The 17,451-nt window shown below is 40.5% G+C and overlaps 1 long non-coding RNA gene across 9 annotated transcripts in view; it reads right to left on the bottom strand.

Moving 5' to 3' along the window:
• Positions 1-226: 226 nt before the first annotated feature.
• The window catches only part of LOC133383708 (uncharacterized), a 29,409-nt gene continuing 12,184 nt past the window's right edge, over positions 227-17,451 (bottom strand). For 8 of the 9 annotated variants that reach the window (XR_009762389.1, XR_009762392.1, XR_009762391.1 and 5 more), the window contains 3 exons: positions 13,106-13,223; positions 5,321-5,533; positions 227-3,346 (listed from right to left, as the gene is read on the bottom strand). This is a non-coding gene — a long non-coding RNA (uncharacterized LOC133383708). The remainder of the gene's footprint in view (positions 3,347-5,320; positions 5,534-13,105; positions 13,224-17,451) is intronic. The other variant, XR_009762393.1, reaches the window with a different exon arrangement.

Genomic DNA, 17,451 nt, shown 5'->3' with positions numbered 1-17,451 from the left:
AATGACATCCTCCCACCTTGCAATTTAAAATAGTGCAGTCCACTCTTCCAACTCAGGATTCTATCACCTCCTGCTTTGTAATCTGTAGACTAGGTTAATCTGGAATCAGCATTCTGCCAACTAGCACAAAGTTCCATGTTCACAACAGCATCTCAAGTCTCAACATTGTTATTGTTATTATTATAATTTCTGCAATGTTTTTATTTTAATTTATAATTGCACTTTAATCTCTTGTGGAAGCCACCTTATGAGGGCATTTGCCCTAAAAGGCAAATTTGAAAAACAAGTTTTTTGAACTAGGCTGAATAACGGAAGCCTCACTGGAACACTTCTCCTCCTCGTTAAAATTTATTTCTGTCAATAATATTCCTGACATTGGCTTATTATCAGTGCTTTTCTTGGGGGGGGGGGTAAAAAATTAGGTGCCCATACTCCATATCTGGATAAAAGTGCCATAGGTGCCAGCATAAAATGGCTGCCATGGGCAACCAAAAAAGAGGTGTCCATACTCCATACCGGTGAGTGCTGTCACCAAAAAGTCCTTGTTTATCATCAGTATGTCATAATTCAAATTTGTTATGTAAAACCATCTTTATGCCAGTTTATGAGATGCTGGTCCATCCCTCTACAGGCTCTAGGAAGATTAGAGCAAGGGTGGGCAGAAGTTAGATCTTGATCTACTGGTACAACTCTGGGCAATTTATTGTAGATTGGCAAGGACTTCTTACTCTCAGTTGTTTAACAATAGCAACAACAGAACAAGCCCTCTCCATCCTGTATTATACTGCTGAAGTGAAGAGGGCTTGGGGAAGTGGACTCTTGCATGGAAGAACTATGAACTCCATTCAGTTCTGATACACAAAATAAATTCCTGGGCTCAGAATTATTTAATTCTAAATGCATATCTTGTGCATCAGGCTCTGGTCAGTGGATCTTCAGATTCTCGTTAAACAGAACCCCAATTAGATTCAACAGCTTAAAGTCTGGATTTCTAGAGCAACCTCCCCCAACCTGGTCTTCTCCAGATGTTTTGGACTACAACTCCCATCATTCCTGATCACTGCCCATGCTGTTTGGGACTAAAGGGAGTTGTACTCCAAAACATCCGGAGGGCACCAATTTGGGGAAAGCTGCTGCAGTGCAAGTCTGCGTCAATATTTTTGTAAATTGGGGTGGACAGTGAATTATAATGACGCTTTGCAAACATTTCCTTTATTTGCTTAACTTTAGAAGCTGTTTTACCTGTAATAGCACAAACTTCTATGACTGTGTGGTTTATAAAACACTACAAACAATACACTTAACAGCATTTGTCTGGAACAGGAAGAATTAAAGTCAACATTCTTTGCCTAACTAACCCTTTTCTTCACGGGCACATTTTGCTTTAGGAGCCCTTTACTTTAAGAAGAAAAGGAAAAGAAAGAAACATTTAAGAAAAATCGGGAGGAGGAGTACAAGTGAATTGTTTTCCATCTTCCTATGACAGCAGTGGTTTATTTATAGCTGAAAACCAGAGGACAGTCCTCACGTGGCTATTGAAAATGAAAACAGTATGTGGGGTTTTGTTTTGTTTTGCTTTGCTTTTGTGCTTTTGCAGTTAAAAATCTCTCTCCGCGTTCCCTAAACCCTTGTTATTGTAACCAGAGCCATATTCACATTGCTACAATTGAGGGTTATGCAAATGCCAAGGCTTTTAAAGGATAGGGCCTGCACACTCTGTGCTCGGCCACAGAGAAGTTGACACCAATGGTTATGGACAACTTCTTGAGATGAAGGAAGGTGCTCAAATTAACTAAAAACAGATGGGAAGCACAGTGCAAAATTCAGCCTGAACTGGAACCAAACACTTTTGGGAAGTTCAGGTAAGAACATTTGCTCTGTTATCATCTCATCACTTTCATTTCTACAGGGGAAGTTCAGAGTGGGTGGGAGTGGAAAAACCCTTGCAAAGTTTTCCCCAGATGTTCAAAAGCTCTGTGCTTATTTAGGAGTTGAAAGACGATGTTTGACTTTGTGTCCGTGTATAGCTCTTTGGTTTCAGTGGGCCTAAACCACTGTGTTATTGCACTCATGTCTTTTGAGCTTCCTAGAGACATCTGGTTGGCCACTGTGGGAAAGGAATGCTGGACTAAATGGGCCTTTGGTCTCATCCAGCAGGGCTCCTCTTATGTTCTTAACCAATGTTAATGAACTGGCTCATAAGCAATTATATAGGCTTGTACAGGAAGACAGCCTGAGACCCAGCCAGAAGGCTGAGCTGAGTGAAGATTTTACTGAGTCATACTTTGTACAGGGCGTCTAATACTTATTTTTACAGAACCATTAACGTGCATGGCACTTTACAGTGTAATGCCATGCTGTTTAACATATCAGTAGTTATGGGCTAATATTTCAAAACAGTATTGATACATAGCAGTGTGCAGCAAAGGGTGGGATCCAGACTAAGGCTGCAATCCCATACACACTTATCTATGAGTAAACCCCACTGAACTATGCTTATTTCTAATAGGAAATGTATAGGACTGTGCTGTAAGTTAGTTGAATGGGGCTAAATGCAATTAATTTAGCTTGCTGTAAGTCAGTTGAACTTAGGTCCCATTCAAAAAAGCGCAACAACCTAGTTATGATTTCAGTCCCATATATTTCAATGGGAGCTAAGTGCAAGTACCCACTCACCTAAGAGAAAGTCCCATTGATATCAACAGGACTTACGTCTGAGTAGGCATGTTTGGGGTAGCACTGTTAGTCTGGATCGAAGCCATTGTGATTAATAACTTCTGTAATTTGAGAGACATTTTAAACAATACTGTCACTTTGAATAAACCTGTTTTGTATAATTGTTTGGACCATGGAGCCTAGAATTTGAGTTTTGAGTTTATTTGAGTTAACATAAACAAAAACAAAGATTGTACCTTGTCCCAAAGACGTTAGTCTCTACATTTTGTTAATGGGGGAAACAATGGGGATGAATGGGAAAGGAACACAGAAGGGATTTGAATAATTTTAAACAACTCCTGTTTTTAGTTTTTGTAACTAGATTGTTTTTACATTTCTTGAAAAAATTGTTTTACATTTATAATTATTTCATGCAAACTGCCACGCATCACTAAGAGGACAAAATAAGACACAGATTTGCATACAGTGTGTGTATGCTAATTTATAGGTATCAATCCAAATTTAGAAACAGTGGGGCAGCCATCTTTGTTCCATACAATTCTCCATGAGAACAATGGAATGTCACCAAGTTCCGCCACTCCCAGGCGTACTTGCTGTATTTGCATTCAAAGTGCATGGCATCAATGAGTTCCAAGAGCTGGCTGCTTCAGGCTGTGGGCAGCTGGGAGCCCTAGTTTGAAAAGAAGAACACATTTTTAGAGAAATGAGCGGCATGCAACTCTCAGACTGCCTTGTAAAAGACTTCTTACTTTTTTAAAAATGTGTCTCTGTGTGAATTTTAAAGGATTTTCCCATTAAAAAACCACCCAGAAATGGGACATGATGGACTTAGCCCCACTCCAATGTGGTACTGGGTTGGACTGGACTTTAATGGGTCTACCCATCCCTAGGCTCTCTATCTTTAAACTAAACAGCCCTTCAAAAAGAGAAGTGTCCTGTTAAGTAGGTCACATGGCCACCTCTAGGGACCATATTTTATTCATTTGGGCTTGAAGTCTAAACCCTGAAGTTTGTTCTATTCAGAAAAGTTCAGGTTAAGCTTTGCACTTCTCTCTGGTGTCATATTTCAGATCCTCTACACTGGAGCCAGAAAGATTCAGAATGTCTGACCTCAAGGGCAGTAAAATACGGAAAGAAGCAAAGAGGGCATGATTGTATCTCAGTAGGAGAACAGGCTACATTGGCAGGCCCCTAGAATAGTTATTACTTCCTTGCTGCCTAAGAGCAAGAGAGCAGAGGGGAGAGCATCTCTCAATCACCATTCATCTATTAGCCACACATTTCAACTGGCTCCTGCTGCCTTTTACTTTTGCGTTTGAGGATGACACTCCTTAAATGCAACTTCAATAGTGTCGAAGGAGACCACAGATTTTTCCTGTCTGAGATGGAGTCATGCCTGGGACCAACTGAATTCAAGCAATGTTTGATAGTCTACCATGATTTGTCAGCCCTGAATCAGTGTGAAAGGAAGTACTTGCCCATCTGTGGGCACGACAACCTGCCACAGGAATCTTTAGAAAAGTGAGCTCACACATTACATAATTCACATTATCAAATGACAACTGAATGAAATGGTTACTATCAGTCATCATCACTGACTCTTATTATTTACAGGCAGTTATCCAGCAACAGGAGCCATGCCAGGAGGGAATAAGCCTAGTATAGGTTGACTAACACTTGGAACTCAAAGCAGTTATCCCAGTATTCACATTGGCTGAAATAAGATGGCACCACACAACCTACATGTTAGAATGCAGGTTGTGCCAATTTCCTATTAAATGGGGTGGGCAGTCAGGGAATGTTGAACCTTCCCCCCTCCAAAAAAAAAGTTTCTCTCCAGCTGTTTTTCTCCTGGGTCCAGAATCCAACCAGAAGAAAATGGCTGAGAGAGATTTTTGTTTTTTGCACGGGAGGGAAAGTTTCTTAATATACCTATTTTTGCTACTCTATCAGTTTCTCCCCTCACTGCATAGGAAACCAGCAATTTCCTAATGTTGAGGTCAGCCAGCGTCATGGCTAGTTTGCCTCTACCTTCAGGGCCAGCTTCAGCCATTTCGCTGCCTGAGGCAAAAGATGGGATGATGGCCCTTCCCTTTCTATATACAGAAGCAGGACTTGTACTTGAATCTACCTAACACTAGTGATGGGACAGCATCCTTTACTACATCTGAGGGCAGCAGGCTAGCCTAGGGAACACAAGGCAGCCCACATGTCACACACAGCTCAGTCTTCCAATACCTTGCTGCCACTCTCCACATCCCAGCATCTGCTGCCTGAGGAGGTTGCCTCATTCTGCCAAATGTTAGGGCGAGCCCTGTCTACCTTTCCTGCCAAAAATAAACTACCAGCAAGTCCTATTACAATGGTTAGTGTCATGCCTAGCCCTGACCTGGTACCAGACACAGTCTTCCAAGGACAAACCAGACACATCAAGGACTGTGAAGAACAGGCAGTGTCCCTTGAAATAGGTGCTGAAGCTCCCTTGAGGGGCCCTCTGGGTTGGGACCTGTTGAAGAACCGCCTGGAGCTGTCAGAGGAGGGGGTGCAACCTCCCCCCAGTCCTCAATAATGCCAGCAGCAAAAGATTCAGGTCCAGGCCAAAGAGTGACATCATAGCATGTGTCTACAGACCCAAAGTGGTTACCTGTGAGTAAGGGGTCTGCTGGTGAGTAAGCAATCCCAGAAACTCCTTTGCTACCAGTAGCTGTGGCCAGGGTGCGGGCCAGGAGGCCAGAGTCCATAAGATCTCCCTCTTGAGTCTTCTAGTTGGTGAAAGCAACACAGCTCTCTGGCTCTTTGTTCCTCTTGCTTGGCTGTGGTGTACCTCCCTGAAGTCCCTGTGATATTGACCTTGCATCTGGAACACATTTACACCTAGACTGATTATCTCATTTACACCTTGACTCATTTCCTGTGCTTGACCTTGATTTCTTTGGACTATGCTAACCACCAACCCTGCCTATATTGGTGAGTGCTTTGGTGGGAGGCTCATAATGGAACGTTGGATAATGGAATGGACCAAGGAATTTCAGAAGGAAATCACCCTGTGGGCTTTATAGATGACAGCAAAGCCTGTGATTGTGTAGGTCATGAAAAACTATAGAATGCTTTAAAAGAAATGGGGGTGCCACAGCATCTGATTGTCCTGATGCGCAACCTATACTCTGGACAAGAGGCTACTGTAAGGACAGAATATGGAGAAACCGATTGGTTCCTAATCAGAAAGGGTGTGAGACAGGGCTGTATTTTATCACCCTATTTTTTTAATCTATATGCAGAACACATCATACGGAAAGCAGGATTGGACCAAGATGAAGGAGGTGTGAAAACTGGAGGGAGAAATATCTTTTTTTTTTTTTTTTCAATAATTTTTATTCAGATTTTCATAAAACATACAAGACAAAATCATAAAACATTCAAAGACAAAAAACAAAATCAAAAATAGTTAAACAAAAAGAAAAAAAGAAAAAAAAAAAATAAAGAGTAAAATATTGACTTCCCATTTGTCAAAGATCAAATCAGTTATAAGTCTATAATATATAACAATCCTGTCTCTTAAGTCATATTATAAAATCACTTTCCTCCAGTAGTTATCTTACTTAATCATCAAATCTCATAAACATTACTTTATTCTTTCCACAAAAAGTCAAAGAGAGGTTTCAATTCTTTAAGAAATATATCTATCAATTTTTTTTTCCAGATAAGCATATCGATTAATCCATCTCATTACTAATTATGATAATCTTATTGTCATAACCATAGTCAAAATAAACATTTCAATTAATCCATCACATCAGAATCTGTTAGGTTCAGTAATTTCAGTAGCCATTGTTCTATTATCCCTATTAGTTCCATTTTCCATCTTCCATCTTCAGTAGTCTTGTTAAGTCCAGTAATTTCAGTATCCAATCTTCCATTATCAGTATTCCATAATAATCTTGCTGTCAAAGCCATAGTCATATAGTAAGAGTCTGATGGGAATTACCTCTATCCCAAATATTTTCTTGCCATCCATTCTGAATAGGTTGCTGAAATACTGCTGTAAAATCATATCTCTGTTCTTTTTTTCAAAATACACTGGGTCATCTCTTGAAAGTTTTTCCATTGTCACATGGCTGCAGTTAATTCCATAGATTTTCTCTATATTGGGCTCCATCACATCATTCCAGTCCAGAAGATTATCCATGCCATTGATAACTTTATCTCTAGAATCTTCATTAATTTCTTCAGAGATAACATTGAGTTCCAAACAATAGATTTTATTTCTAAAGTCCATAGACTCCAAATCTTGTTCCTGTTCCACGTTTGTTCCAATCTCCGGGATCTCCTCTCTCACAGGGACCCCTGTTCCAGTCTCCAGGGTCTCCTCTCTCACAGGGACCCCTGTTCCAGTCTCCAGGGTCTCCTCTCTCACAAGGACCCCTATGTCTTTAATCTCCTGTGTCTCCAGACAATAGATTTTGTTTCTAAAGTCCATAGACTCCAAAACTTTTTCCTGTTCCACGTTTGTTCCAATCTCCGGGGTCTCCTCTCTCACAGGGACCCCTTCCAGGGTCACCTCTCTCACAGGGACCCCTATATCTTTAATCTCCTGCTTCATTTTACTCAATTCAATTTTCAGCTCCTTACAACCCTGTCGCAGGTTTTGTTTCGTTATCTCAATCTCATCCATTATTTTCTGAAACATAGTTATTTCCAGCTTCTCAGCCACTTTCTTAATTGCCATTTTAAAAGAAAAATATAGGAAAACCACTTCTTATTTCAGCAACAATTGGGTTAATACTCCAAACTTGGTGACATCACAGTATAAACAGAGCAGACAGCCTTATCTCTCCATGCTTAAGTAAACAAAATGCAGTTCCCAGGATCGAAACAATTAATGGCGGTCGTCAGGAAACAGATTCGTCAAAATAAAATAGACCAAAAAGAGAGTAGTCTCAGACAATATAATATTCTTCAAAATAAAAATCTGGAATAGAAATCCCTCTTCTGTGTATATCTTTAGAATGCAAATCCAGGACAGCTTTTTGCAACAAAAACAGAGATAAGCTATTAATTAGTGAGTAGCAGAGAGAAGTTATGGCTCCCCAGTGAGATGTCAAAAACCGATCAATCTGGCAAATCTCTTTTAAACAGCAACAATTTAAGTCAAGTAAAAGAAAAATATAGAAAGAAGGGTGCTTGCCTGTTAGTGCGTTCTCTCTTAGAAGATAAGATGAACGTTCGCTTTATCAGATAGAGCTTGTTGTTGAAAATCCGTCCCACCTTCGTCGGCTGGACCTCGTCCCATAAATTAATGAGATCTGGTCGTCCCAACAAAAATAGGCTTTGAGGTTAATCTCTTCGTTTCTCCCTACCCGGGAGAAGTTTAATCAGTCAAAAAAAAAAAAAATCTGACTGATATATCTGAATAAGCTTCTTTTGAGGCAGGAGCCCGTCTCAAAAGCAGGCACAGGCTAAGTCACCCTTCCCGGAAGTCCTGGAGGGAGAAATATCAAGAATTTAAGATATGTAGATGATACCATACTACTAGCAGAAAACAGTAATGATTTGAAATGAAGGCTGATGAAAGAAATTGACAAAAGCACAAAAGCAGGACTACAGCTGAACGTCAAGAAGACTAAAGTCCTAGACAGGTGCCTGGACTCGGTGGTGGGCTGGATGAGGGCCAATAAACTGAGTCTGAATCCTAGCAAGACAGCGGCACTGTGGGTTGGTGGTTGCCGAGTTTGGATGATTGGTCAGTTGCCTGCTTTGGATGGGGTCGTACTCCCTCTGAAAGACCAGGTTCATAGTCTGGAGGTGCTCTTGGATCCATCTTTGTCGCTAGAGGCCCAGGTGACCTCCATGGCTAGGAGTGCCTTTTACCAGCTTCAGCTGATAAGACAGCTGCGGCCGTTTCTGGACCGGGATAGCCTGACCACTGTTGTCCACACATTGGTAACCTCCAGGCTGGGTTACTGTAATGCACTCTATGTGGGGCTGCCCTTGAGGTTGGTCTAGAAATTGCAGCTGGAGCAAAATGCGGTGGTGAGACTGCTCACTGGGGCAGGGTATCACCAACATGTCACCCCGCTGCTGAAAGAATTGCACTGGCTGCCCATTTGCTACTGGGCTAAGTTCAAGGTTCTAGTTCTGGTGTGCAAAGCCCTATACAGCTTGGGACCAGGATACCTGAAAGACCGTCTTACCCCTTATATATCCAGTCAATCATTGCACTCTGCAGGTGAGGGCCTCCTGCAGATACCGTCTTATCAGTAGGTCTGTTCTGCACAAGATAGGAAACGGACCTTTAGTTTGGTAGCACCTACCCTGTGGAATTCCCTCCCCTTAAATATTAGGCAGGCACCTTCTCTGTTATCTTTTCAGCCCTATTGAAGACTTTCCTCTTTCAGTTAAGTTAAGACCTAACCCAGTTTGCATCTGTGTTGGAATTGCTTTTAATACTGTATGCTTTTTTAAAAAAACCTTTTTTTCTGAACAATATGTTTTTTTTAACTCGTTTTATTTAAGATGTTTTTAAAGCTTTTTAAGAGAATGTTTTTAAAGTTGTTTTGTTTTAATGTATTTTAAGGTCTGTTTGTATGATGTTTTAAAGTGTTTTTACTGCTTTCCTTTGCCGCCCTAGGCTCCTGCTGGGAGGAAGGGCAGGATATAAATTAAATAATAAATAAATAAATAAAGGAATGTCAACAGAAGATTTATGTAACTTTAAAGTTGACAATGAGGACATTGAACTTGTCAAGGATTATCAATACCTTGGCACAGTCATTAACCAAAATGGAGACAATAGTCAAGAAATTAGAAGAAGGCCCACCTGAGAAAATTTAACTTTAAGGGAACAGAAAGAGTTAATGGACAAGACAGATTTTACAATAGAGAAAAAGTTGAAATATTTAGGTATCATTATGACAAATATAAATTCAAAGTTGTTTCATAATAATTATGAAAAATTATGGACAGAGATTAAGAAAGATCTGCTAAAATGGGATAAACTACAATTGTCATTAATGGGTAGAATATCTGTGATAAAAATGAATGTATTACCGAGAATGATGTTTTTGTTTCAAACAATACCTGTAATATCCTCTGATTTACCTTTTAAACAATGGCAAAAAGATATCTCTAAATTTGTATGGCAAGGAAAAAAACCAAGAGTTAAATTTAAATTACTACAAGATGCCAAAGAAAGAGGAGGACTGGGATTACCAAATCTGAGACTTTATTTTGCTGCCTGCTGTTTAGTCTGGATAAAGGAATGGATTTTATTGAGGAATAAAAGACTATTGGATTTGGAGGGCCATAACCTGAAGTGGGGATGGCATGGATATCTATGGTATGACAAAGTAAAAGTAAATGTAGACTTTAATAATCATTTTATAAGACGTCCTCTGTTGAAAATATGGAATAGATATAAACCAAGGTTCTATTCGAAAATACCATTATGTGTCTCAAGTCAAGAAGCGTTTTACAGAAGATAAATGGCTGGAAAAGAGAAATGGTTAACTTATCAAGAACTATTAGAAAATGTACATGGAGAATATATAATGAAAGAGAGAGAACAACTGATAAAGGAAGGATATAGTTCTCAATGGTTTGCCTATTTACAATTGTTAGAAAGATATAAAATGGACAAGAAAATGTATGGGTTTGAAATAAGTAAATCTGATTTTGAAATAGGTTTGTGTACAAATGATGAAAATACAATTGCGAAAATGTATAAACTCTTGCTGAAAATGGATATGGAAGAAGAACAAGTAAAAGAGTGTATGGTAAAGTGGGCAAAAAATTTTGGTTATAACATACAAATGGATCAATGGGAAAATATGTGGAAAAAAGGCTTGAGATTTACATTATGCTATAATCTTAAAGAAAATTTCTATAAAATGATGTATCGTTGGTACATGACTCCAGAAAAGTTGTCAAAAATGTATAGTAATGTTTCTAATGTTTGTTGGAAATGTAAACAACAAGAAGGATCATTTTATCATATATGGTGGCTGTGTAAAAAGGCAAAATCATTTTGGGCACAGATAGGTAGGATGATGCAAAAAATTCTAAAGGTAAATATTCAGTCAAAACCAGAATTTTTTTTATTGGGTTTTATGGATAAACAAATAGAAAAGAAATATGGAAGAATAATATTATATATGATTATGGCAGCAAGATTATTATATGCACGAAAGTGGAAAATGGAATCAACACCAACAACGGAAGAATGGCTATTGAAATTAATGGACTTAGTAGAGATGGATAAATTGACATGTTTACTTAGAGAAAAATCGACAGACACATTTCTTAAGGAATGGAAGCCTCTCTTAGACTTTTTGTTGAAAGATCAAAATAAAATGATGATATTGGGATTTGACGATTAACTAAGATAGCCTATGGAGAAAAGTGATCCTGTATGTATATATTAAGGGACAGGTTTGATATATATTATATACTTATAGCTGATCTGCGACAAATCGGAAGTCAACTATTTTATTTTTTTTCTTTTGTTGTATTGTTATGTTTTTGTTGTTTGACTTTGTTTTGTTTGTCTTTTGAAAAATTTGAATAAAAATTATTAAAAAAAAAGAAATTAGAAGAAGGCTAGGACTGGGGAGGGCAGCTATGAGAAAACTAGAAAAGATCCTCAAATGTACAGGTGTATCACTGAACACTAAAGTCAGGATCATTCAGACCATGGTATTCCCCATCTCTATGTATGGATGTGAAAGCTGGACAGTGGAAAAAGTGGATAGGAGAAAATCAACTCATTTGAAATGTGGTGTTGGAGGAGAGCTTTGCCGTTACCATGGACTGTAAAAAAGACAAATAATTGGATGTTAGAACAAATTAAACCAGAACTATCACTAGAAGCTAAAATGTTGAAACCAAGATTATCATACTTTGGACACATAATGAGACGACATGATTCACTAGAAAAGACAATAATGCTGGGAAAAAAGAAAGGAGTAGAAGAAGAGGAAGGCCAAACAAGAGATGGATTGATTCCATAAAGGAAGCCACAGACCTGAACTTACAAGATCTGAACAGGATGGTTCATGACAGATGCTATCGGAGGTTGCTGATTCATAGGGTCACCATAAGTCGTAATCGACGTGAAGGCACATAGGAACAACAAATCACCAACCCTGCCTATCTTGGTGAGTGCTTTGGTGGGAGTCTTATAGCTATTGGGCCCCTAGCCCCTGAGGGCACCCATTGGAGTCTGGCAGCTGGTTCTTTCTGGGGGACATGGATTTGGTCCTCAGGCTTCCATTTGCTGATCTGTAACTGAAATACTGAAGTCTTGCCTGTTTATGTATAGTTCATATAACATTTGTTTGCTGGCCCAGTTTTTTCTCTCTGCAGATTGCCCATGAAGAGGAAAAACAACTGTGTGTCTTTATTTAATTTATGACATTTGTTGGGGATGTGCCCTTGGCCCAAATCTTAAAAATGAAATTGTATCTGACTATCGGCCTTAAAGAGGGTAAAAGCTTCCTCATTAAAGCTTTGTGTAAATTTTAGCCTGTCAAGAGCTCAGACCTGAAAGGCTGCCATCGTACAATTAAAAACTTTTTTCTTTTTTCCAAGCAAGGGGGAAAAAGGGGGTGGAATAGAAGATACAGGGATGATAAACTGAAGGGAAAGACTTTACTATAAAAAAAAAAATCCATGAAAGCCAAAAAAATCTGAGAAGCACTAGGTCTCTTGAAATGTGACTAACACCTGATTCAAATACTCTTGGAAAAGCCAGTGACTAGGATATATGTCGTCTGCCTTCGAGTCATCTTGGGACACAGTTAAAGGAACAAAAGATCTTGAACAAAAACAAATGTCAACTTCAAAGTCGATCAACAGAAATGTTGGCTTGGGAGGCCGGATTATTGCTTTAAGGCTAGCAAATTTGGAAAGTAAGCATGTAAGCAAAGATTCCTTCTTTGATGCCAGTATGTGACAGACTCCCAGATATTGATACAGTGTTTACACCCCCTCTCCCCCCCACTGTGTAGTCCTGTCATGCCCTCTCTTTGATCATCCCTGTCATCTGGGAGGAAGTCTTTTGTGGTCCTTCCTTTTATCCCTAAAAAGCTCTGGACATTTTTTGGAAGAAATCTATGAGGCCTCTGTGAGCCATAAGTGCTTTTATGAAACCACCAGTCTCTTAGCATAGAGTCAGAAGCTGAGCGACTTGTCTCTTTAACTCAAACTGTTAAATTGAAGGGGTCAATAGGAGCTCTCTTTTTGGGGTTACTTTTAATTGAAGAAAAGTTGCCCGGTGATCTTTTTACCATGCCAATTTTGCACAGTGAATATTTTGTTGGCATGTACATTCAGGTGGAAATGGGCTTTATCAGTCCAGGGCAAATGTTAGTTTTCAGTTAGTTAACTTGCTGTGATTTATTAATAGTATGTGCATGCAAATAAAATAAAATACCTTTCATGCAGTTGTCTTGATGAGGGTGTTGTGGTGTGTTGTTGGGAGGGGCATGTTGAAGGCCTCTGTTTCTGTGGGGTTCATGTTATTGGCCACCTGAAGTGAGGTAACTGAAGAGCTTGTAAAGTAACCAAAGAATAGCTTAATCAGCTTGAAATGTTGCAGCATATCCACATAAGGTCAAACCGGCTCTGGGCAGGTGCTTCTCTGCCACCCCTAGCTACTCCTAACAGCTCAGTGCTAAAGCTTCACTTACTCAAGGTAAATATGCTTCTTCCTCAGCAGGTATTCTACCCCCGGGTTGGAGGGCTTTCTTTTCTGGCTACAGCGCTACCTTCTCCCAGCTGGGATCCCATACAGAAGAGTCAAAAAGCAGCACTGGTTTCCAGCTGCCTTTCTTGGATATCAAAAACCTAAGTAAGTAGTTCTTCTAGGGGCAAGATGGTGGATAAGTAGGCTAAGTTATTCTCTAATGCCCTCTCTTCTGGCTTCCCTCCTGGGGAGATTCCTTTGCCCTTCCGGGTCAGGAGCTCCTGAAAAGTCCACCCTTCTATAAATGCTATGGAGCCTTTGATGGATTGCTTTACTGCTCTGTAGGCATTAACTGCATCCTCCTGTCAACACAGGCATGGGGCAAAAACCACATCCTATGGCCTTCTCATTGGGTAACTGTAGAGAAAGGGATCCGGGAGGACCTTGGGAAGTGCCATAGCTCAGTGGTAGAGCATCTCCCTTGCATGCAGAGGGTCCCAGGTTCAGTCCCTGGCATGTCTGTGTAGTGCTGTGAGAAACCCATCTGAAACCGTCTGAAGAGTAGATAATATTGAGCTAGATGGACCAATGGTCTGACATGCTTTAAGGCAGTTCCCAATGTTCCTTCCCAAGCTCTTCCATATTTCCTCCTGCCCGCCCTCTGCTTTTCCTTCCTGTGTTTTCCTCTAGTGTCTGCTCATCTGCCCTTTTTATCTCCTCTTCTAGCTACAGCCTTGCCCACCTCCAGCTGCAGCTCATCTAACTGATCTGGCTGGTATATAGGGCTGTGGGGCTGTGCATTCTTTTCTGTGGGTCCCGCCTCCAGTGGCATCCCAATGTGGTTATTAAGGGCTGCTGTTACTGATGGGACCCTGTAGTCTGGACATAGATCTGGCAACGAGGACTATACCAGAGCGGAGCCCAGCAGTCCTTTACAAGTAGATTCAGGACACACTTAAATTGTGGCACTTCATAGAATCATAGAATAGTAGAGTTGGAAGGGGCCTATAAGGCCATCAAGTCCAACCCCCTGCTCAATGCAGGAATCCAAAACAAAGCATTCCCGACAGATGGCTGTCCAGCTGCCTCTTAAAGGCCTCCAGTGTCGGAGAGCCCACTAACTCTCTAGGTAATTGGTTCCATTGCTGTATGACTCTAACAGTTAGGAAGTTTTTCCTGATGTTCCGTTGAAATCTGGCTTCCTACAACTTGAGCCCATTATTCCGTGTCCTGCACTCTGGGACGATCGAGAAGAGATCCTGGCCCTCCTCTGTGTGACAACCTTTCATGTGCTTGAAGAGTGCTATCATATCTCCCCTCAGTCTTCTCTTCTCCAGGCTAAACATGCCCAGTTGTTTCAGTCTCTCCTCACAGGGCTTTGTTTCCAGTCCCTTAATCATCCTTGTTGCCCTCCTCTGAACATGTTTCAGTTTGTCTGCATCCTTCTTGAAGTGCGAGACCAGAACTGGAAGCAGTATTGAAGATGAGGCCTAACCAGTGCCGAATAGAGGGAAACTAATACTTCACGCTATTTGGAAACTATACTTGTTAATGCAGCCTAACATAGCATTTGCCTTTTTTGCAGCCACATCACACTGTTGGCTCATATTCAGTTTGTGATCAATGACAATTCCAAGATCCTTCTCACATGTCGTATTGCTGAGCCAAGTATCCCCCATCTTATAACTCTGCATTTGGTTTCTTTTTCCTAAGTGTAGAACTTTGCATTTATCCCTGTTGAATTGCATTCTGTTGTTTTCAGCCCAATGCTCCAGCCTATCAAGGTCCCTTTGAATTTTGTTTCTGTCTTGCACGGTATTAGCTGTGCCCCCCAATTTTGTATCATCTGCAAATTTGATAAGCATGCTCTGTACCTCCTCATCCAAGTCGTTAATAAAAATGTTAAAGAGCACTAGGCCCAGGACTGAGCCCTGTGGTACCCCATTCGTTACTTCCTCCCAGTTTGAGATAATTGAGTGCATTGATAAGCACTCTTTGAGTACGATTCTGGAGCCAACTGTGGATCCACCTGATAGTTGTTCCATCCAGCCCACATTTAGCTAGCTTGCTAATCAGAATATCATGGGGCACTTTGTCAAAAGCTTTGCTGAAGTTGAGATATATTATGTCCACACCATTCCCACAGTCTACAAGGGAGGTTACCCGATCAAAAAATGAGATAAGATTAGTTTGGCAGGATTTGTTCTTCATAAATCCATGTTGGCTCCTAGTAATCGCTGCATCATTTTCAAGGTGCTTACAGATTGACTGCCATTCTCTTTTCAAAAGGGATCACAACAAATTCATGGAAGATTGATAAATGGAACTTCCACATTGAGAGGAAATAACTTTCTAAATACAAGTTATTGGAGAAGGAGAACTGCCTCCATGTCCTTATAGGCGTCCCAGAAACATCCCTCTGGCCCTGGTTGAAAAGAGGATGTAGAACTAAATGGATTAACAGTCCCCAAATTGGTGCCCTCCAAAAGGTTTGGACTACAACACCACCAACCCTGAACCATTGGCCATGCTGGCTGGGTCTGATGAGAGTTAGGCACTAGCTTGGGAACAACCAAAAAATATATTTGGTCCTATCCAGCACAGGTCTTCTAATGTTCTTATCCAAAACTTGTCCTGACTTTCCCTTGTCAAAAAGGAATCTGAGACAGGGGTGTACAGTGTTGAAAGCAGTACTTCTTTTTATATATATAGTACTCACCAGTACACAGTACTGATTTATTTATTTTTGCTACCTGTGGCAACCATTTTGTGCTGGCACCCACAGCACTGTTATCAAGATATGAGTACCAGCACCTCATTTTTATTAGAAAATATTACTGATCAAAAGCATGTTGATATACTCCAACTTCTGTTCGGCATAGTGTGGTTGAAGTGACTATAACATGTTCACTTCTGGCCTTCTGTTTCATTCAATGCTCCCACGATGCTAATAAAAATGTGTGCTGTTTCTTCACGACATTTTGTGTAGAAGCAAGTGGTTTGTTTCATGGGATGTACGTGAAGCATGGTTTCTTTCATCACTTCCTTTCTCCCCTTTAAATCTGCCTCTTTTCTATATCATGAAGATAACATGTTCTAAGTTCGCAAAATTCATGCAAATTATTTCTAAGCACTTTAATTAGAAAAGCGTTTAAATTATTTATTTAGAAGACTTTTCACCTGTTCTGTTCCACTGCATTTGCATCGCGGGGCAGCTTACAACAATTACAAACAAAACAAACCCATCAAAGACATAAAACAACAGCATAAAAACAGAAACAGGCTCAGCAAATAAAACTTGTCTATCTGCCTGGCAGGACTGAATAGGAATGTTTTTTTAAAAATTCAGCAAAAAACAGAGGGAGCCAAACAAACCTCACAGGATAAGGCATTCCACAATCTGGGCACAGCCACAAAAAAGTCTCTCTCTCTCTCTCTCTCTCTTGTCTCAACCAATTGTGCCTCAGCCATGGATGGGAATGAGGGGACTCTCAGATAGATGTTAGTGAGTGGATAGGCTGGTACAGGAAGAATTCCAAAAGCACATCTTGCAGATTTGCCTTTTACCCATGGGCTATAAATAAGCAAAGCACTAAGAATGCAATTTGTTTTGCATCTCCTGCAAGGCAAATGGGCATGTTGGTAGAACTCCCATCACAAGAGCTTATCTCTTGTGTATTGGTGTTGTGTATATGCAATCAAATAGCTGGCTGAGGGACACCTAGAAGTTCATCATTCCCAGGCCTGCCCCTGCCTCACCCTCTCTCTGCTTAATTCTTCATTGTGCTACTGTTTGTTGATCCCACTATCCTTCATCTGTCAAGGATGCCTGTTATTGATGTATGCATTGCTGACTAACATTGAGGCATCATCAAGATCTATTGGGCAGTTCATAATGCCATGTAGTTCTGTCATACAGTAGAGCAGCCTTTCCCAACCAGTGTGCCTCCAGATGTTGTTGGACCACAACTCCCATTAGCCTCAGCTAGCATTGCGAATGGTCAGGAAGATGGGAGTTGTAGTCCAACAACATCTGGAGGCACACTGGTTGGGAAAGGCTGCATGATCTCATTCTGGTACAGTAGCCATGATGC

This window comes from Rhineura floridana, chromosome 4 (assembly GCF_030035675.1).
Source record: "Rhineura floridana isolate rRhiFlo1 chromosome 4, rRhiFlo1.hap2, whole genome shotgun sequence".
NCBI classification, from domain to species: Eukaryota; Metazoa; Chordata; class Lepidosauria; order Squamata; family Rhineuridae; genus Rhineura; species Rhineura floridana.
This window is presented reverse-complemented; position numbering and strand designations above follow the sequence as displayed.